The 24085-nt window shown below is 35.0% G+C and overlaps 1 non-coding gene across 1 annotated transcript; it reads right to left on the reverse strand.

The window, feature by feature from the left end:
- Positions 1–11414: 11414 nt before the first annotated feature.
- Positions 11415–11476, reverse strand: LOC138989457 (U7 small nuclear RNA). Its single transcript, XR_011465764.1, has one exon. It is a non-coding gene; the product is annotated as a U7 small nuclear RNA (small nuclear RNA).
- Positions 11477–24085: the final 12609 nt, after the last annotated feature.

The following is a 24085-nucleotide window of genomic DNA, read 5'->3' on the forward strand; positions in this document are numbered from 1 at the left end:
TCCTCTGCAATTTTCTGGAAGAGTTTGAGTAGGATAGGTGTTAGCTCTTTTCTAAATTTTTGGTAGAATTCAGCTGGGAAGCTGTCTGGACCCGGGCTTTTGTTTGCTGGAATATTTTTGACTACAGTTTCAATTTCCATGCTTGTGATAGGTCTGTTAAGATTTTTTATTTCTTCCTGGTCCAGTTTTGGGAAGTTGTACTTTTCTAAGAATTTGTCCATTTCTTCCACGTTGTCCATTTTATTGGCATATAATTGTTGATAGTAGTTTCTTATGATCCTTTGTATTTCTGTGTTGTCTGTTGTGATCTCTCCATTTTCATTTCTAATTTTATTGATTTGATTTTTCTCCTTTGTTTCTTGATGAGTCTGGCTAATGGTTTGTCAATTTTATTTATCCTTTCAAAGAACCAGCCTTCGGCTTTGTTGATTTTTGCTATGGCCTCTTTTGTTTCTTTTGCATTTATTTCTGTCTTAATTTTTAAGATTTCTTTCCTTCTACTAACCCTGGGGTTCTTCATTTCTTCCTTTTCTAGTTGCTTTAGGTGTAGAGTTAGGTTGTTTATTTGACTTTTTTCTTGTTTCTTGAGGTATGCCTGTGTTGCTATGAACTTTCCCCTTAGGACTGCTATTACAGTGTCCCACAGGTTTTGGGTTGTTGTGTTTTCATTTTCATTCATTTCTATGCAAATTTTGATTCCTTTTTTGATTTCTTCTGTGATTTGTTGGTTATTCAGCAGTGTGTTGTTCAGCCTCAATATGTTGGAATTTTTAATAGTTTTTCTCCTGTAATCGAGATCTAATCTTACTGCATTGTGGTCAGAAAAGATGCTTGGAATGATTTCATTTTTTTTGAATTTACCAAGGCTAGATTTATGGCCCAGGATGTTATCTATCCTGGAGAAGGTTCCATGTGCGCTTCAGAAAAAGGTGAAATTCATTGTTTTGGGATGAAATGTCCTATAGATATCAATTAGGTCTAACTGGTCTATTGTATCATTTAAAGTTTGTGTTTCCTTGTTAATTTTCTGTTTAGTTGATCTATCCATAGGTGTGAGTGGGGTATTAAAGTCTCCCACTATTATTGTGTTATTGTTAATTTCTCCTTTCATACTTGTTAGCATTTGTCTTACATAGTGTGGTGCTCCCATATTGGGTGCATATATATTTATAATTGTTATATCTTCTTCTTGGATTGAGCCTCTGATCATTATGTAGTGACCGTCTTTGTCTCTTTCCACAGCCTTTGTTTTAAAGTGTATTTTATCTGATATGAGTATTGCTACTCCTGCTTTCTTTTGGTCCCTATTTGCATGGAAAATCTTTTTCCAGCCCTTCACTTTCAGTCAGTATGTGTCGCCTGTTTTGAGGTGGGTCTCTTGTAGACAGCATATGTAGGGGTCTTATTTTTGTATCCATTCAGCCAGTCTTTGTCTTTTGGTTGGGGCAATCAACCCATTTTTGTTTAAGGTAATTATTGATAAGTATGATCCCGTTGCCACTTACTTTATTGCTTTGGGCTCGAATTTATAGAAAACTCTCCAGAAAGCAGGAATAGAAGGAACATACTTCAACATAATAAAATATGACAAACCCACAGCAAACATTATCCTCAATGGTGAAAAATTGAAAGTATTTCCTCTAAAGTCAGGAATAAGACAAGGGTACCCACTCTCACCATTACTATTCAACATAGTTTTGGCCACAGCAATCAGAGCAGAAAAAGAAGTAAAAGGAATCAAAATTGGAAAAGAAGAAGTAAAACTCTCACTGTTTGCAGATGGCATGATCCTCTACATAGAAAACCCTAAAGACTCCACCAGAAAATTACTAGAACTAATCAATGAATATAGTGAAGTTGCAGGATATAAAATCAACACACAGAAATCCCTTGCATTCTTATACACTAATAATGAGAAAACAGAAAGAGAAATTAAGGAAACAATTCCATTCACCATTGCAACGGAAAGAATAAAATACTTAGGAATATATCTACCTAAAGAAACTAAATGGAGAAGGCAATGGCACCCCCCTCCAGTACTCTTGCCTGTAAAATCCCATGGACAGAGGAGCCTGGTAGGCTGCAGTCCATGGGGTCGTTAAGAGTCAGACACGACTGAGCGACTTCACTTTCACTTTTCACTTTCCTGCATTGGAGAAGGAAATGGCAACCCACTCCAGTGTTCTTGCCTGGAGAATCCCAGGGATGGGGGAGCCTGGTGGGCTGTCATCTCTGGGGTCGCACAGAGTTGGACATGACTGAAGCGACTTAGCAGCAGCAAAGAAACTAAAGACCTATATATAGAAAACTATGAAACACTGGTGAAAGAAATCAAAGAGGACACTAATAGATGGAGAAATATACCATGATCATGGATTGGAAGAATCAATATAGTGAGAATGAGTATACTACCCAAAGCAATTTATAGATTCAATGCAATCCCTATCAAGCTACTAACGGTATTCTTCACAGAGCTAGAACAAATAATTTCACAACTTGTATGGAAATACAGAAAACCTCAAATAGCCAAAGCGATCTTGAGAAAGAAGAATGGAACTGGAGGAATCAACCTGCCTGACTTCAGGCTCTACTACAAAGCCACAGTCATCAAGACAGTATGGTACTGGCACAAAGACAGAAATATAGATCAATGGAACAAAATAGAAAGCCCAGAGATAAATCCACACACACATGGACATCTTGTCTTTGACAAAGGAGGCAAGAATATACAATGGATTAAAAACAACCTCTTTAACAAGTGGTGCTGGGAAAACTGGTCAACCACTTGTAAAAGAATGAAACTAGAGCACTTTCTAACACCATACACAAAAATAAACTCAAAATGGATTAAAGATCTCAATGTAAGACCAGAAACTATAAAACTCCTAGAGGAGAACATAGGCAAAACATTCTCCGACATACATCACAGCAGGATCCTCTATGACCCACCTCCCAGAATATTGGAAATAAAAGCAAAAATAAACAAATTGGACCTAATTAAACTTAAAAGCTTCTGTACAACAAAGGAAACTATAAGCAAGGTGAAAAGACAGCCTTCAGAATGGGAGAAAATAATAGCAAATGAAGCAACTGACAAACAACTAATCTCAAAAATATACAAGCAACTCCTACAGCTCAATTCCATAAAAATAAATGACCCAATCAAAAAATGGGCCAAAGAACTAAATAGACATTTCTCCAAAGAAGACATACAGATGGCTAACAAACACAGGAAAAGATACTCAACATCACTCATTATCAGAGAAATGCACATCAAAACCACTATGAGGTACCATTTCACGCCAGTCAGAATGGCTGTGATCCAAAAGTCTACAAGCAATAAATGCTGGAGAGGCTGTGGAGAAAAGGGAACCCTCTTACACTGTTGGTGGGAATGCAAACTAGTACAGCCACTATGGAGAACAGTGTGGAGATTCCTTAAAAAACTGGAAATAGAACTGCCTTATGATCCAGCAATCCCACTGCTGGGCATACACACTGAGGAAACCAGAAGGGAAAGAGACACATGTATCCCAATGTTCATCGCAGCACTGTTTATAATAGCCAGGACATGGAAGCAACCTAGATGCCCATCAGCAGATGAATGGATAAGAAAGCTGTGATACATATACACAATGGAGTATTACTCAGCCATTAAAAAGAATACATTTGAATCAGTTCTAATGAGGTGGATGAAACTAGAGCCTATTATACAGAGTGAAGTAAGCCAGAAAGAAAAACACCAAATACAGTATACTAACGCATATATATGCAATTTAGAAAGATCGTAACGATAACCCTGTATGTGAGACACCAAAAGAGACATAGATGTATAGAACAGTCTTTTGGACTCTGTGGGAGAGGGAGAGTGTGGGATGATTTGGGAGAATGGCATTGAAATACGTATAATATCATATATGAAATGAGTTGCCAGTCCAGGTTCGATGCACAATACTGGATGCTTGGGACTGGTACACTGGGACGACCCAGAGGGATGGTATGGGGAGGGAGGAGGAAGGAGGGTTCAGGATGGGGAACACATGCATACCTGTGGCGGATTCATTTCGATATTTGGGAAAACCAATACAATATTGTAAAGTCTAAAAATAAAAAAAAATAAAAAAAAGAATGTATACATATACGTAAAAAAGAAAAAAAAAAAAGACTGGGTACTATAAAACTCCTAAGGGAAAATGTAGGCAGAACACTCTCAAATCCCGGCAATACTGTTTTGGATCCATCTCTTAGAGTGATAGAAATAAAAACAAAAATAAACAATTGGAACCTAACCAAAAATAAAAGGACACAGTATTTTTGACTGAATAAAAGCACTGTCCATGTATATTTGATAAATAAAAAATTAAAGTCAATGCTCAGAATCAATTGTTTTGAAGTTAATCTGTCTCCCATGATACATCACTTAGGAACCATTCAACTATCGATTTGGTTGAGTTCTATATGTTTAATATTGAAATCAGAATATGCCTCCAATGAAATGTTCTGGGACTATAACACATTGTGAAATGCTGCCCTATCATGCATTTCAGATGCCAAGTCCAATTCAGTACACTTTAACTTGTAAAAATACTTTTCGCATTATATTTTGTTTGCTAAAAAGTCATCTCACTCAACATGAATAGCTTGGTATTGACAGTGGAGGCCTTGTGCAGCTGGCAACTTTTATATGTTTCCTGTACAGCTTAGAGTGACAATGATGCCAGTGGCCTAGTTTAATAATTGATTACTTCTTTGAAGAAAGCTTTCTGTTTGCTTTGACTGGTTATATTTTTTCTAAAAAGCTTTTCTAAAGTAAAATTACATAAAAATGCCTATTAAACAGCAAGCTTTTAATTCCTTAAGTTCTTTAAAAAAAAAAAATTTAACCTGTATCTTAAACATTTAGTTATCTAAATATTCTTAATCAATGGTGGTGGTTGCCATTTATTAATTTCTCCATGAAATTTTAAGTGATAGTTTTAGTCTAAACCAAATTCTTCCTAATAACACTATGTACTATGTATTAACTGTATATTTTGTGTTACATTGTACTATTTTTAACAACAACACAAGAAACTTGTTTTGAAATGGCGATCTATAATAATGTTTTCTGCTAAATTCCTAATAATATGTATTTTATATGTCTACCATGTGTACAAGCTCCTTAAGAAAAAAGTATTATGAAGATATCAATATTTATATATACAACATCTTGACTAATAAAATATTTAACTAACTTGTTTCTACAGCTGTGTTTATTTCTTGTTTACAATTACTAATTTAATAGAGAAGTACTAAAGCATTTGCTCTTAAAATTGAGAACTATGTCACACCAGAACATACAAACCCCTTTCATCATTAATTCCATCTGATTTATGTGCCTTCTGCCATAATGGCTAGTGATTAAACTGGATATTCGTTCAACATCCATTGTCTCAGTTCTAATCCACAAGTGAAAACAAAGCATTCAATGTGACAAACAAGGTCCCTACTCTCATAAAACTTTCACTTGAGAAACATAAATAAGAAAAATAAATAAATAAAAAGATAATTCCTCATGATAATAATGTCATAAAGAGAGCCATTCACAGGAATGAATGAGGACGAATGACTGAATATAAATCAAGAAAGAAATTTTCGTAAAGGACATGAAAATTCAACTGAAAACTGAATCTAGTCAACAGTGTATTCAGATAATCAGAAGAAAGATTTTTGTGCATGGCTACAATGAAGTTCAGAGGCAGGAATATGCTTAACTTTCTTGAAAAATATTTCTTTTCTTTTTTTTTTTTTTTTTTTAAAGGAGAGTAGGTGATCTAGGTTTTATGGCAAGAACAACAGGAAACAAAATTGGCTTGGTTTATGATATGAATGTTATGATGCTGGATCTGGGTGCTGTTGTGAAAACTGAAATAAGAGTGGCAAAATATTAACATTCCTTAGTTCTAGGTAAGAAGTAAGGGTTGTTTAGAATGGTACCAATGAATATAAAGGAAAATAGTCATATTTGCAATACAATGTTGCCCAAATTAAAAATATTTGATAATAAATTAGATATGAGACAAATAGGATAGAAAAGGTTGGGTATACCAATGAAAAATTTAGGGAAGGCTCTTAAACAATGTTAAGAAAATGTATATTTCTGTGAAGTTTCACCACTTATAATCATCTACATCTTAAATAACTTAATTCTCTCAATAATTATATGAAGTAATTATTCTTACTGTACTCTGAAAATGAGTTCACTCAATGCCAGGAAGATTAAGTCAGTGTCTCAAGATAACAGAATTTTCTTTAAGGCAAAATTATTAATACAAAATAAAACTGCAGAATCTATGCTTAAAACTTATGATGGAAATACCACAGAAACATAATTTGGACCTAGTGTCTTTCTAACTGGAGGCCACTGGAGTGGAAAGTTGAGACACGTATCCAATTGTTTTTAGTATACAAGCTCCTCTAACCATGTTCCTCTCAAATATTGGCATGTTAATGTATGTTAGCAAAAATCTCACTAAAATATTTTTACCAAATCATTTGATATGGATTTCTCACATTAAACTTCAAATTTCATGAAAAATGATGATGAAAATAGTTTTTCACTGCCACATATATAATGATATGACAATTTTTACTTAAATCAAGAGTTCATTAGGGATTAATTTAGCAAATTAAGCTTGTAGTGATATCATGATATTACTATTATATGTATTATTAATAAATACCTACTTAGTACCAATTACTTTCTGTAGGTTAATTAATAAAGTTTATGAGATAGAATACATACACATTTTTCCAATAAGTATACTGAAGAGACAGTTCAAGAAACAAGATCAAGATCACAAGGTTATAAATAGCCTAACTGAAATGTGACTCAATTCTAATCCATAGAAAAATCTTCTTAAGTACATAGTACTTTTCCAACATTATGTTCTCAAAAAAAAAATTATAGTGGTTAGAGTGATATTGTTGTTTTGAGATATGTATAAAAAGGCATTTTGGCTTCTGTATATTTAGTTCATTTTCTTCACATAAATATACTCATAATCTTATTCAATAACTTACAGACCTATTTCTAGTGCCTCATGTTCATGTAACACAGAAAACTTGAGATTTTGACATGTATAGCTATGAAACAACACAAGTTAATAGTTGCTTAGGAATATAAATGCTAATTAAATTATTTACTGAAAGTATTGGAAAATGTACAAAATTTAAGTGTGCTACTTAAAACTTTTTATAAACTGAGTATACCCATGTGGACCACCATCCAGTTCATTAAACAGAGTAATTCTAGCAAACTAGAAGTCACACTGCCACCACCACTCCTTTCAATATTTATCCCCTTGGCTCTTAAAAAACTCAAGCCAGTTTCTTCATTTGTAAACATTGGGGATCAGTTTTGCCTGTACAGGGCCCTTAGATATTTATAGTCTTTAGCATGCATCCCTTTGTGGTGGCTTTCTTCTTTCAACATTATGTTTATGAGATGATGTATGTTCATTTATTACATACTCGTTTAGCATTGCATTTTTTTATATGCAGCAACTCATATACACAGTCCACTCTGTTAAACATTTGGGCTATATTCAGTTTGGGACTACCACAAATAATTTTCCACATGGAAACTAAATTGACAAAAAAAATATTTATAGAAAGTTCATTTCTCATTGAACTTTGAATGAGATTGAAATCTCATTGAAATCAAAGAGGACACTAATAGATGGAGAAATATACCATGTTCATGGATTGGAAGAATCAATATAGTGAAAATGAGTACACTACCCAAAGCAATTTATAGATTCAATGCAATCCCTATCAAGCTACCAACAGTATTCTTCACAGAGCTAGAACAAATAATTTCACAATTTGTATGGAAATACAAAAAACCTCGAATAGCCAAAGCGATCTTGAGAAAGAAAAATGGAACTGGAGGAATCAACCTACCTGATTTCAGGCTCTACTACAGAGCCACAGTCATCAAGACAGTATGGTACTGGCACAAAGACAGAAATATAGATCAATGGAACAAAATAGAATGCCCAGAGATAAATCCATGCACATATGGACACCTTATCTTTGACAAAGGAGGCAAGAATATACAGTGGATTAAAGACAATCTCTTTAACAAGTGGTGCTGGGAAATCTGGTCAACCACTTGTAAAAGAATGAAACTAGAACACTTTCTAACACCATATACAAAAATAAACTCAAAATGGATTAAAGATCTCAACATAAGACCAGAAACTATAAAACTCCTAGAGGAGAACATAGGCAAAACACTCTCTGACATACATCACAGCAGGATCCTCTATGACCCACCTCCCAGAATATTGGAAATAAAAGCAAAAATAAACAAATGGGACCTAATTAAACTTAAAAGCTTCTGCACATCAAAGGAAACTATTAGCAAGGTGAAAAGACAGCCTTCAGAATGGGAGAAAATAATAGCAAATGAAGCAACCGACAAACAACTAATCTCAAAAATATACAAGCAACTCCTACAGCTCAACTCCAGAAAAATAAATGACCCAATCAAAAATGGGCCAAAGATCTAAATAGACATTTCTCCAAAGAAGACATACAGATGGCTAACAAACACATGAAAAGATGCTCAACATCACTCATTATCAGAGAAATGCAAATCAAAACCACTATGAGGTACCATTTCACACCAGTCAGAATGGCTGCGATCCAAAAGTCTACAAATAATAAATGCTGGAGAGGGTGTGGAGAAAAGGAACCCTCTTACACTGTTGGTGGGAATGCAAACTAGTACAGCCACTATGGAGAACAGTGTGGAGATTCCTTAAAAACTGGAAATAGAACTGCCTTATGATCCAGCAATCCCACTGCTGGGCATACACACTGAGGAAACCAGAAGGGAAAGAGACACGTGTACCCCAATGTTCATCGCAGCACTGTTTATAATAGCCAGGACATGGAAGCAACCTAGATGTCCCTCAGCAGATGAATGGATAAGAAAGTAGTGGTACATATACACAATGGAGTATTACTCAGCCATTAAAAAGAATACATTTGAATCAGTTCTAATGAGGTGGATGAAACTGGAGCCTATTATACAGAGTGAAGTAAGCCAGAAGGAAAAACATAAATACAGTATACTAACGATATATATGGAATTTAGAAAGATGGTAACAATAACCCTGTATACGAGACAGCAAAAGAGACACTGATGTATAGAACAGTCTTATGGACTCTGTGGGAGAGGAGAGGTGGGAAGATTTGGGAGAATGGCATTGAAACACGTGAAATGTCATGTATGAAACGAGATGCCAGTCCAGGTTCAGTGCAGGATGCTGGATGCTTGGGGCTGGTGCGCTGGGATGGCCCAGGGGATGGTATGGGGAGGGGGGAGGAGGAGGGTTCAGGATGGGGAGCATGTGTATACCTGAAATTTAAAAATGTTTAAAAAAAAAAAAAAAAATCTATAGAACAGAGAATTTTTAGGATATTGAAACTGTTCCATGTGATACTGTATGAGTGCATATATGTCACTGTGCATTTTTGTAAATCCATAAAATGTACAACATGCAGAGTGAACACTAAAAATAAACTGTAGATTCTGGATAATAAAAAAAAAAAAAAGTAAACATCAAGTATTAAAATATCTATGATGAAGAGCTTTATAATACCATAAGTAAAGTTCTATTCCCAAAGCAATGAATCTGTAACAACAAATTAGCTTAGATATTATTATATTTTTGGCAATTAAAAAGCAGAATTTTCCTGAGCCTATATATATGATATTTTAAAGCTTCTAAATAAATTATATCAAAATAAAAAAATAAATTACCTAATTATATTTTCTATTTTTCAGTATAAGTCTTTTATATCTTACCTTGATTTACTTATTCCTAGAATCCCAGGGACGGGGAAACCCGGTGGGTCACTGTCTATGGGGTCGCACAGAGTTGGACACGATTGAAGTGACTTAGCAGTAGCAGCAGGCCTTTTATACTGTTACTGTTGTACCAAATGGTGTGTGCGCGGATGTGTATGCACATGAGTATTCATTTCTGCTTTTAACCTGAAATGCAATCAAACTTTTATGTTGAACTTGTATCCAACATTATTGCTAAAATCATTTTTTAGATCTAGCAACTTACAGGTTGTTTAGATTATTTGCATGCAGAATCATGTGAATGACTCATTCTGTCATTATTAATCCCTGTACTTTTTATTTTAAAATTGTCTTTATTATTAGGCAGTAAAGAATTTTCCTGAAGTGGAGGAGATGCCAGTTTTATCCCTGAGTCAGAAGGATCCCCTGGAGAAGGAAATGGCAACCCACTCTGGTATTCTTGCCTGGAGAATTCCATGGGCAGAGAAGCCTCGTGGGCTACTACAGTTCATGGGGTCACAAAGAGTCAGACAGGACTGAGTGACTAACACTTTATTATCAAACCGGCTAGGTCCTCTAATAGAGTATCAAACAGAAATAATGATAATGGACTTCCATGTCTGATTTCTAATCTTGATGGGATGGTTTTCAAAATGGGGAGAGGGGAGGAGAGGGTGAGATGTATGGAGAGAGTAACATGGAAAATTATATTACCATATGTAAAATAGATAACCAATGGGGATTTGCTGTATTTCTCAGGGAACTCAAACAGGGGCTCTGTATCAACCTAGAGTGGTGGGATGGGGAAGGAGTTGGGAGCGAGGTTCAAGAGGGAGGGGACATATGTACACCTATGGCTGATTCATGTTGATGTTTGACAGAAAACAACAAAATTCTGTAAAGCAATTATCCTTCAATTAAAAGAATAAATTAAAATTAAATAAAAAGTAAATGTTTAGCTCTTAATTTTTTTCTTCAACATTCAAAGTAATTGTTTTTTGTAAGATTTTGTGGATACGCTTTATCAAATACAACTTAACAGTCCTTGAATAACACAATTTTTGTGGTGTATTTTTTTTTCATTTTATTTATTGATGGATTTAATTTACTAATGTTTCATTGACTTTTGCATCTATGTACATACTAGTAAAATACTTACATTTTTTTCCAATGTTTCCCTCCAATCGCAGTGGTGGAAAAGACTCTTAAGAAGTCCTTGGACTTCAAGGAGATCAAGCCAGTCAATTCTAAAGGAAGTCAACCCTGAATGTTCATTGGAAAGGATTTAGAACATTGTCCCCTTTTGTTCATATTCTCTGGAAAACTTTACCATAAGATGGAAATTATTTCTTCCATTTGGCAGCATTCTTCAGTGTAGCACCTTAGCCTGAATTCATCACTGGTGGTAAGTTTTATAGTGCAAATTCTATTTCTTTAACATATAATATAGCTAATTAGAATATATCTTTATCTATGTGTCATTGTTAGTAAACTATATTTTAATTCTCATAAGAATTTTTTCCTGTTTAATTTTTATTTATTTTTTTCCCATGGGGGTTTTCTGGTGAGGATCAGAAAACCTCCTAGACAAATTCTAAAAGAGCTGTAACACTTTCTATTTACTTTTAAAACAGTTATTGGCATTAGTTGTTCACAATGCTTTTTTCAATTTCTTAAAATACTGGAGTACTTGTGTCAGTCACTCAGTCGTGACCGACTCTTTGCAATCCCATGGACCATAGCCTGCCAGGCTCCTATGCTAATGGAATTCTCCAGGCAAGAATACTGGAGTGGGTTGCCACTCCCTTCTCCAGGGGATCTTATCAACGCAGGGACTGAACCTAGGTCTCCTGCATTGCAGGTAGACTCCTTACTCCTGACTCCTTACCCATTCCCTGGAGTATCTGTGGTGGTTTAATAAATGTGTGAAGCTCGGTTGTGTCTGACTCTGTGCAACCCCATGGACTATACAGTCCATGGAATTCTCCAGCCCAGAATACTGGTGTGGGTAGCCGTTTCCTTCTCTAGGAGGATCTTCCCAACCCAGGGGTTGAACCTGTGTTAACAGCTGAACCACAAGGGAAGCCCTTAGTATCTGTAGTCATATCCTTCATTCCTTACTGATGTTAACTATTTCTTTTCCAAGCTCTCTCTCTTCGCTCCATTCTCAGAAAGAGTTCACCCTTTTTTCGCGTATTCAAAGCAATAATTGCTGTTTTTCTCTTTAGTATTTTGGTTATATCGTAGACTCCTTAAAATTTAGTATAAAATATTTTCTAGCTACCATTATGATTTATTTCTTTGATCTATGGATTATTTATTTAAAAGCTTTACCTTTCTTAACATATGATTTTCAAATTATATTTTGTTAGGACTATCAAGCTTATTTCCACTATTTTGTGATCAGAATGAATCTAAATTATTTTGTGATCAGAATAAATCTAAATCCTATAACTCTGTCAACATTTGCTTAGTGGTGAAGTTTTATTAATGTGCCATGTGTACTTTAAAAAATGTTCCTTCTACAATTGGGAGTAGTCTTCTACAGATAAATATATCAAGTTCGGTTATCAAAGAGTTCAAATCTTCTCACTCATTTTTGGTCAGATAGTGCTATTAAGTACTGCTATACTATGCTAAGTCACTTCAGTCGTGTCCGACTCTGTGTGACCCCATAGATGGTAGCCTACCAGGTTGCCCCGTCCCTGGGATTCTCCAGGCAAGAACACTGGAGTGGGTTGCCATTTCCTTCTCCAATGCATGAAAGTGAAAAGTGAAAGTGAAGTCGCCTAGTCGTGTCCAACCCTCAGAGACCCCATGGACTGCAGCCTTCCAGGCTCCTCCATCCATGGGATTTTCCAGGCAAGAGTACTGGAGTGGGGTGCCATTGCCTTCTCTGATTAAGTACTAAGAAATGTATATTAAAATCTCCCATTATAATTCTGTATTTCTATTTTTGTACTTGTGTCAAATTTTACTATTTCTGTTTTGATGTTATATTGTGTGACTACAAATTAAAATTTGCCATATTTTCATGACTAATTAAGCATTTTATTATCATGAAAAATTTCTCTGTCTTTTCACCTTAAATTTAACTTATTAACAGCTCCATTAATTTATTTTGGTTAGTATTTGCATAGTATTTGATTCAAATACTCTTCATTTTATATATTTCTATTATCAGTATTTAAATTATTTTCTTTGTGCCTGATAATTATCACCTGTTAATTAAACATGAAATCCACTTATATCAAACTGTCTTTTGACATTTTCAGACTTAAATAAACCATTTTACTGCTTATTCTATATTCTGCATATTTTATGTTTCTATATTTATGTTCTATATTATGTTTCTGCATGTTTCTGTATTCTGCAGTGTTTATCACTTGAGATACATATATATGTTTAATCATTCCATTGTCCTTCTATTACCCATATGCTAACTCATTCTTTTATCATTATAGTAGAAGATTCTAGATTATATCATATATTGCTATCTTATCAAGATCTAATAAAATGAATATTATTAGACCACATTAGTTCCACATTACCTCAATTTTATCACATTAGCTCATAAATTTCTCTGAACTAATATCTTCTTGCTCTCATGTATCTTAAACTTTAAAACTCTATTAGATGTAACTATATTGTTTTAAACAATATATTAAATGTTTTATTAATTATATTTAATATTAAAACAGCTAATATGCATTTTGAGTTACCAAAATATTTTACTTTTATTTTTTTAATATTATTTTATTTTTTAAACTTTACATAATTGTATTATTTTTTTGCCAAATATCAAAATGAATCCATCACAGGTATACATGTGCTCCCCATCCTGAACCCTCCTCCCTCCTCCCTCCCCATACCATCCCCCTGGGTCGTCCCAGTGCACTAGCCCCAAAGTTCTTTTCTGATTGTCTGATCTTCTATCTAGTTTCATTTTTATTTTGTTTGAAGATAATTTTACAATACTTCTTTTAAATAACCAGGGATGCTAGTGACACATTTTCTCAGAGTTTTTAAATAAAAACATTTTTATTTTATCTTTATTTTCGATGAAAATTTTGCTAGAATTCTAGGCCAGAATTGCACACCACTACCACCATACACACGAAGTTTTAAATATCATAGTCAGTCATGTTTTTGCTTCTGTTGTTTGCTCTGAGAAGATATATGTCAGTATTGTCATTGATTATTTGAAGACATTTCTTTGTCTTTCATAGCAACTCTTCCAGTTTTCTGTATCTTTATTTCTTTTATATATTTATATGTGAGAAACATGCCATCACATTTGCTGGTTTATTACATTTAATCTGATCAATATTTAATTTCGTGTTTTGGGCCATGATTCCAAAGTTTGCTTGAGTGAGTGAATGAAAGTCACTCAGTTGTGTCTGACTCTGTGATCCTACAGATTGTAGCCTTCCAGGCTCCTCTGTCCATGGAATTCTCCAGGCAAGAATACTGGAGTGGGTAGTTTATCCCTTCTCCAGTGGATCTTCCCAACCCAGGAATCGAACCAGTGTCTCCTGCATTGCAGATGGATTCTTTACCAGCTGAGATACCAGGGAAGCCTAAAGTTTGCTTAGGTTGCGGGTAAATCAAATGAGAATTTAAAATAAATTCTCCATTTCTTTATTTACCCTTCAATTATGATACAAGCACCTATTCCAACTCAGTTTAAAAATATTGAAAGTATAAAATTATATTTACTTGTAACTTACATAAATATGCACACACACACACAGACTTTTACTGACTCCATGAAAAACAGATATAGAATTAAATATAGGCAAAACTTAAATAAAACATATTTTCATGCTTTAAGATAAACTGGAATCCTGCTACTTATTGTTTGTTAGGATACAGAATGATGGTAAAGCCTATGCTTTCATGGTAACAAAATTTTTAAAAAATGAATTATTTAAAAGACAATAGCTTTTATATAGTATGCTACTTCAGAATAGTGGATGCAAGGAACCCTGAGAAACTGAATTCCAGAGATGAAAATGTCTTCTGTGGGTGAGCTAAGAATCATAGCTACTGAGGGAAAAGACAAAAGAAAAAAGAATAAAAACAAAACAAAACACTTTTTCCGGGGGCAGACAGATAAAGGGGAGGCAGAATTCTTAATGATAAGTTGAAATAGCATGGTAAATTAGAAAATGAAAAGCCTCAAATGTAAAATTAAATCACTCAACCCAATTCTCCTCTTCCCTCATTTTTTCTGAAAAAAATTGCTGTGAAAGAGTAGCTAGAAATTAAAGAGAACTTATGAAGTCTTAGTGAGTTTCAAAGATACTAGATTCATAAACCCTGACACAAAATTATATGAAGTTTTGGCTATTACAGCCCAAATCAAATGTTTACAAGATTTAAGAGATCAGTAACTGTTATGTGAGCGGACAGGGGTTTTACTAAGAAGGTGTAAAAAACATTGTAATTAAAATAGCACCTAAATTTATAGAGTTTAAATATTTAGTTCCCTATCCTAGCTGCCAGATGAAGAAGAGAACTGTTAGCTCAGGAATGCAAATTTTAAAAGTTGTATTTCCATCTTCTCTACACTGTTATTTTATACCCATTATCCAGGAAAATAAAAGAAGAGGGGAAATTGAGAAGCATGAAAAAACAAAGAACCTGATACATAACTAAGAGGAAAATATTCAATAGAAACAGACCCACAGATGACTCAGATGTTGGCACTAATATTTAAACAATGATATGGTGCACTCTCAAGGAGAAAAGCAAATTGATTGTTTTCAATCACAATCAGTTTTGTGATGCTTCTTACCTAAACAGTAAAAATTTTTGTTTTTCAAATATGACTCTACAGAAAGGGATAGATTGAAGACCAAGACCATTAGGAATGGGATATGGGATAGACTGCTAAGTTGCTTTAGTCGTATCCAACTCTGTGCGACCCCACTGACGGAAGCCCACCAGCCTCCCCTGTCCCTGGGATTGTCCAGGCAAGAACACTGGAGTGGGTTGTCATTTCCTTCTCCAGTGCATGAAAGTGAAAAGTGAAAGGCAGGTTGCTCAGTTGTGTCCAACTCTTAGCGACCCCATGGACTACAGCCTACCAGGCTCCTCCATCTATGGGATTTTCCAGGCAAGAGTACTGGAGTGGGGTGCCATTGCCTTCTCCATATGGGATAGAAGTCCCTTTTAAATGGAAAGATTAAAAACTGCTTCCTTCACTATTTTGAATTACCTTAGAAAGGAAGACAGAAATAAAAGTAGAGCAAACAGGTCCAAATGGGAATGTGGATCTAACCTTTGGGGTTTGAGAAGGTTGTTGCTATGCAAATACCCATGTTTGTATAAAGGAAAGACATTTGAGCTGGTATGGCTCATCACTGGCAGATTTCCCAACACTTAGCACCATTTAATGTGGAATAGGAACCATTCTGATCAACTGGTGAAAGAAATAAAAACTAAGGTAGCTGTTCTTGACCTTACTCTCAAGCAGCAACAGGTAATTAAGAAATTCCTAAATGCTATGGGAGGAGAACACAAAATGCTAAGGTTAAAGCAACCCTGATACACAGAGACTTTTCAATCCAGAAGCAAAGCTAGTTGCTCAGACACCTGTAGTGGGCATCGCATCATTCCAAAAGATTAGATAGGATTAATCATAACATGGCAGATACAAATTAAGGAACCAAAACTAATCAACCATTTTTCATCAGAAAAGAGAGAGATCATGATATTCCTAATGGATCGAGTCTCTTCTCTGACTGACTTCTATGGAGTCAATAAAAGCCACTCCTGGTACTTAGTACCTATTTGGAGAAGATAATAAAAAGATAGTAGATGTATGAAACACTGAAAAATCCCATGCAAATGTTTGAGGAAAAAAAAAACCTCTTAACTTAAGAAAGACCATTAATAGGCAATTTCCAATTGTTTCTTTACTTCTGGAGTTAGTAACTGGAAAATGAAAGTAAATAGCAAAAAATATACACCTTATTTTTGCCTATTTGAGACTCAATCTAAATTTACAATTTACTGTCTGAATAACTGCAGCAGAAGTTTAAAATGTAATTTTATTTTTGAACGTATATAGGTATTATTTTTAAGAACTGTCAATAGGCTAAAAAGGCACAATTCTAAAATGGCTTTCAATATTGTTCTTTTGATGTTTAGGAAGATGAGGAAAAAATGCAAACAAAAATGTCTATTATTTAATTAATCAATTAATTAATTGTCCTAATCTCCCAAACCATAATCAAGAATAGGGGAAACAGACTCTCAGTGTGTTTGTTCCCTTCACACCACTGGGAGGAGGCCATCCACGGCAAAGCCAAAGCAAGACTGTCAATAATGCAGGGCACAGAATAAGGGTTTCTTTTGCCCAAACCTAAGGATGGTACTGTGTCTCCAGCAGTATAATGCTTCAATGATAATATTAATGGGAAATGAATGGGAAAACATGGGGATGTTTAAAGGAAGTATCTGTAAAGACCCAGCTAGGAATATGAAAGAGATTATACTTAAGTGCACAGATTAAAGTCAAATGCAGAGTTGCAATAACAATGTGAGCTGCAGCTGGTATGAGTCATAGCTTGTAAATGGTTCTTATGTGGATATTAGTACTTCCAGAAGTTCAAGCTGGTTTTAGAAAAGGCAGAGGAACCAGAGATCAAATTGCCAACATCTGCTGGATCATCAAAAAAGCAAGAGAGTTCCAGAAAAACATCTATTTATGCTTTATTGACTTTGCCAAAGCCTTTGACTGTGTGGATCACAGTAAACTGTGGGAAATTCTGAAAGAGATGGGAATACTAGACCACCTGACCTGCCTCTTGAGAAACCTATATGCAGGTCAGGAAGCCACAGTTAGAACTGGACATGGAACAACAGACTGGTTTCAAATAGGAAAAGGAGTACGTCAAGGCTGTATATTGTCACCCTGCTTATTTAACTTATATGCAGAGTACATCATGAGAAACACTGGGCTGGAAGAAACACAAGCTGGAATCAAGATTGCTGGGAGAAATATCGATAACCTCAGATATGGAGATGACACCACCCTTATGGCAGAAAGTGAAGAGGAACTAAAAAGCCTCTTGATGAAAGTGAAAGAGGAGAGTGAAAAAGTTGACTTAAAGCTCAACATTCAGAAAATGAAGATCATGGCATCTGGTCCCATCACTTCATGGGAAATAGATGGGGAAACAGTGGAAACAGTGTCAGACTTTATTTTTGGGGGCTCCAAAATCACTACAGATGGTGACCGCAGCCATGAAATTAAAAGACGCTTACTCCTTGGAAGGAAAGTTATGACCAACCTAGAGAGCATATTGAATAGCAGAGACATTACTTTGCCAACAAAGGTCCATCTAGTCAAGGCTTTGGTTCTTCCAGTGGTCATGTATGGATGTGAGAGTTGGACTGTGAAGAAAGCTGAGCACCGAAGAATTGATGCTTTTGAACTGTGGTGTTGGAGAAGACTCTTGAGAGTCCCTTGGACTGCAAGGAGATCCAACCAGTCCATTCTAAAGGATATCAGTCCTGGGTGTTCTTTGGAAGGAATGATGCTAAAGCTGAAACTCCAGTACTTTGGCCAGTTCATGCAAAGAGTTGACTCTTTGGAAAAGACTCTGATGCTGGGAGGGATTGGGGGCTGGAGCAGAAGGGGACGACAGAGGATGAGATGGATGGATGGCATCGCCGACTCTATAGACGTGAGTTTAAGTGAACTCTGGGAGATGGTGTTGGACAGGGAGGCCTGGCGTGCTGTGATTCATGGGGTCGCAAAGAGTCGGACATGACAGTGAACTGAACTGAACTGAACTGAACCTATACAAATATGGTATAAAAAGGAAAGATAATCAAAATGTTTGAATGATGAACTATTTAATGGTTATTTACTAGCTATATCTTTGAATATGTATTGCATTAGAAAAAATAACAATGTAATTAATTGTAGTATACCTTAATGAAAGGCTTCTCAGGTACCAGTAAGGTAGAAGTAGTGAGAAAAAATATAATTTATTTTTTAACTTCTAGGATAATTGTGGTATAAAAATATTCCTCATTTGCTCCAGTCAAAAGCAAGCAAACATTGTGAATTTAATCCAAATTGAGTTACTCTCATTTCCATAATTATTTTACCTCAAATAAAAGCAAACAGCAATTTTGGATTTATTAACTCTGCATAGTATACATATTATTTGCATCCCTATGATCAAATCATATTGTGACTGATTAACGGAGAAGAAACAAAAGATATTTTCATAGACTGTTCACATAAAATATGTCCATTATCAACCTTATTAACTTTTCTATTTTAGTATACCTCTTATCCTTGGTTTCCACCTTCACATTTAAACTTGATTTTAGTTTGATAATTAATGACTTTATAAAAAAACAGTATTTTGCTCCATCCTTACTCTTATACATTCTTAATTATAAAATTTTATGAGTTTAATTGTAAGATTTTAACTCAGTACTCAATTATATTATGTTCTTCATAGTGGAAATCATTTAATATCAGTGTCAGGAATGTGTCTTTTTTTTTTTTTTACCAACTGATTCATGGATTATAATCAGTATAATCAGACAAATCCTGAAGTTTAATAAACATTCAGGGGAAAAAATGTCTACAGAAAATGGAAAGTAGCTAACTCTAGCAATTTGACTGTCTTTTGGTTTCTTAAAGATTTAGTTTTTGTTCTAATATATTTGCTTAGTCAGTGAACAGTCTCATGTCTCTTGTCTTGCTCTGTTAGCCATACTGATGATAAATAGAACATTTAAGTATATGATTGCATTCTGGGGTTGCTGTTTTGGAACTCAAAGTTGGAACATTAACTGAAAATAAAATGATAACATCAAACTATTATTCGTCCCCAGTGCATTACTATACTATGAGAGGAAATTAAAATGAGCCTAAAAGGCAAATTCTTTACAAAGGGAGTTTTTCAGTATAGCTAGGCCATTATATTTATCAAATCAATGATTTGACTTTAATGAAATGATGCAAAATCTTCACAATTATATATTTTTAAGACAGATTTTATTTTATAATAGTTTTAGATTTTCAAATAAAAAATTGAAGATAGTAATATGCTCATTTCTCTATTATTAACATCTTACCTTATTACAGTACATTTCTTACAATTAATGAACTGATACTGAATAATCATGAATAAGTAAAGTACATATTTACTAATTTATCTTTGGTTTTTATAGAATTTCCTTTTTTTCTACTTCAGAATCACATTCAGGATATGACACTGCACTTAGCTGCTATGTCGCCTTAGGCTAATATTAGCTGTAACAGTTCCACAGACTTCTCTTATGTTTAATGACCCTGACAATTTTGAGGATTACTGTTCAGGTATTCTGTTATTGTTCAGTCATAAGTTGTGTTCACCTTTTTGTGACTTTGTGAACTGCAGCGTGCCAGGCATTCTTGCCCTTCACTACTGCCACAGTTCGCTCATACTCTTGTCCATTGAGCCAATAACATCATCCAATCATCTCATATTCTGTTGCTTGCTTCTCCTCTTGCCCTCAACTTTTCACAGCATCAGGGTCTTTTCCAATGACTTGGCTCTTTGCATTAGGTTGCCAAAGTATTGGAGCTTCAGCTTCAGCATCAATCCTTCCAATGCATATTCAGTGTTCATTTCCTTTAGGATTGACTAGTTTGATATTCTTGCTGTCCAAGAGAATCTCAAAAGTCTTCTGCATCACCACAATTTGTAAGCATCAATTCTTTGGTACTCAGTCTTCTTTATGGTCCAACTCTCACATATTTACATGACTTCTTGAAAAACCATAGCTTTGACTAGATGGACCTTTGTCAGCAAAGTGATGTCTACATTTTATATGTTGCCTAGGTTTGTCATGGTTTTTCTTCCAAGGAACAAGTGTCTTTTAATTTCCTGGCTGCAGTCACTGTCCACACTGATTTTGGAGCTTAAGAAAATAAAATCTGTCACTATTTTCACTGTTTCTCCATCTATTTCCCTTGAAGTGATGGGACCAGATGCCAAGATAGTTTTTAGAATGTTGAGTTTTTAGCCAGCTTTTTTACTCTCCTCTTTCACCCTCATCAAGAGGCTCTTTAGTTCCTCTTTGCTTTCTTTCTTTAGAGTGGTATCATCTGCATATTTTAGGTTGTTGACAATTCTCCTGGCAATCTTGATTCCAGCTTGAGCTTGCTGACTTTAATCACATGGCTGTGTTAGTCTTTAACTGATTTATCCACCATAAGGTTAGTTTTATTCCCTCCCTCCGTATTTTGCCCTTTGGAAGGAAGTTACTATGCACAGCCCATACTTAAGGAATAAGGAACTATACTCCACCTCCTTGAAGTTAGAGGATCTATATAAATTAACTGAAATTGTTTCATGTAGATTTGTGTTGTACCCAATAATTCATTCAATCATTTATTTACATCAATATGGATTCCTATATTTATTTTGTACTTTTGGCTTATAATCCAGTATTACTATTAATATATATATTTGGTTTTTCAACCTGTTGCATATTTGGCTACTGGAAACACTTTGAGTTGACTTCTGGTTACTTACTGTGTCTCTTTGATATAGCCACATCATAGTAATTTGTTTTATTTTTAATTTCCTTACTTTCTGGCACTGAACTTAAGGCTCATCTTGTGTATTTCTGTCTGAGTCTTACAATCAGCCATTTCTCCAAAGAGCTCATTTCTTTCATTGAAAATCATATTATAAACCAAGATCTGGGTATTAAGTGTGCTCATTGTTAATGAGGTGTCATTATCACCATCCCTCTCAAATTATAGAGAAAGGAATTATATGTATATATACTAGTGTGCATGATATATCTCTAAAATTTATATATGTAATAATCTATACTCATATTAAGTTAAATATGAGTGAATAGTGCTGTCTTCAACTTTAATACATTATAATGGATCATCCTAACTTCTTCCATTAGCTATGAACTTCCATTTCAACAATGAGAAAACTGGCCCCCACCATCCATTTATTTATTAATGCTTGATCGTTCAATTTCAGTATACTTGTAGATTAGTCTCAGAATTGCTAAATTGTGCCCTATGTGAGAAATAACTTTACGAATGAGTGAATAAGACTTATGTACAATTTCTGATTTAGTGTTACAAACTCATTTCCAAAATTACTTAATCCAAAACCATTTTCTCTCATGCCCTTCAGTAAGTTTGTTTCATAAATTTATAATAGAGTTAGATTGTTTTGTTGTCACATTCTGAATTCCATCTGAAGAGCTCATGAAAGCCTAAATAATTCTTTTAAAAATATATATGTATTAAAGTTCAATCTTTGTTCCATAAATTTATATGGGTTTTAAGAAAGACATTGCATTGTATATCCCTCATTATAGTATCAAACAAACTAGTTTCAGTGTTCTAAAAATTTGCTTCACTTATCCAGCTACTTTCCCCAGCCTCCAGGAACCCCTGGCAACCACGTTCTTTTTGCTATCACTGTTGTTGTTGTTCAGTCACTAAGTCTTGTCCAACTCTTTGTGAACTCATGGACTGCAGCACACCAGGCTTCCCTGTCCTTCACTATCTCCCAGAGTTTGCTCAAATTCATGTCCATTGAGTTGGTCAAGCCATTCAACCATGTCATCCTCTGTTACCCGCTTCTCCTCCTCCCATCAATACTTCCCAGTATGAGGGTCTTTTGCAATGAGTCAGCTCTTCACATCAGGGGGTCAAAGTATTGGAGCTTCAGCATCCTTCTAATGAATATTCAGGGTTCATTTCCTTTAGAATTGACTGGTTTGATATCCTTGCTGTCCAAGAGACTCTCAAGAGTCTTCTCCAGCACCACAATTCAAAAGCATCGATTCTTTGCACTCAGCCTTCTTTACCATCCAACTCTCACATCTGTACATGACTACTGGAAAAAACCATAGCTTTGGCTATATGCACCTTTGTCAGCAAAATGATGTCTCTGCTTTTTAATACACTGTCTAGGTTTGTCATAGCTTTTCTTCCAAGGAGAAAGTGTCTTTTAATTTAATAACTATCACTGTAGTTTTACCTTTTTTGCTAAGTCACTTCAGTCGTGTCCGACTCTGTGCGGCCCCATAGACGGCAGCCCACCAGGCTCCCCTGTCCCTGGGATTCTCCAGGCAAGAACACTGGAGTGGGTTGCCATTTCCTTCTCCAATGCATGACAGTGAAAAGTGAAAGTGAAGTCGCTCAGTCGTGTCCGACCCTCAGCGACCACATGGACTGCAGCCTACCAGGCTCCTCCGTCCATGGGATTTTCCAGGCAAGAGTACTGGAGTGGGGTGCCATTGTGTTCTCCGGTAGTTTTACCTTTTCTAGGTTGTCAAATTACTTGGAATCATACAGTATGGAGACTTATAGACTGACCCTTTAACCTTAGCAATACATATCTAAGATCCATTCATGTCTTTGCATGATTTACAGTTCTTTTTTTTTCACTAAATAACAGTTCAGTATATAGATGTATCAAATTGTATTGATCCATTCACTGACTGAAGAACAATTTTCTTGTTTTTAGTTTATAGAAATTATAAATAAAGCATTATAAACATTTGTTTGAAAGATTTTGTTTTGACATAAATTTTAAATACCTAGGAGGATAATTGTTGGACTTTAGTTAATATTATGCTTAACTTGGGGGAAAAAAAAAAAACTGCCATATTTTTTCCCAAAGTAATGATCCCAGTTTGTATTCCCATGAGCACTGAATGCAAGTTCCTGTTGTCCACAATCTCACAGGCAATCATGTTGTCAGTGTTTTGCATTTAAGCCATTTTAAACATACATAGCAGTATCTCTCTATTGTTTTCAGTTCCTTATAATAAACTATGTAGAGCATATTTTCATTACATATGATCCATTTATATATTTCTTTGGTAAAATGTCTATTCAGATTTTTTCACTTTTTTTTTAATTAGATTTTTTAATTACATAATGCTAAACGTTCTTTATATATTTTGAATTCAAGTCTTAGATCAGATATATGGTTTGCAGGTATTTTCTCCCACATTGTGGCTTGTTTTTGATTCTCTTCACAGCTGTTCATTCGCTAAGTAGTGTCTGACTCTTTGCAACCTCATGACTGTAGCACATCAGGTTTCCCTATCCCTCACTATCTCCCAGAGTTTGCCCAAGTTCATGTCCATTGAGTTTGTGATGCTATCCAACCATCTCATCCTCTGCCTCCCGCTTCTCCTTTTGCCTTCAGTCTT

This window comes from Bos mutus, chromosome 1 (assembly GCF_027580195.1).
Source record: "Bos mutus isolate GX-2022 chromosome 1, NWIPB_WYAK_1.1, whole genome shotgun sequence".
NCBI lineage: Eukaryota > Metazoa > Chordata > Mammalia > Artiodactyla > Bovidae > Bos > Bos mutus.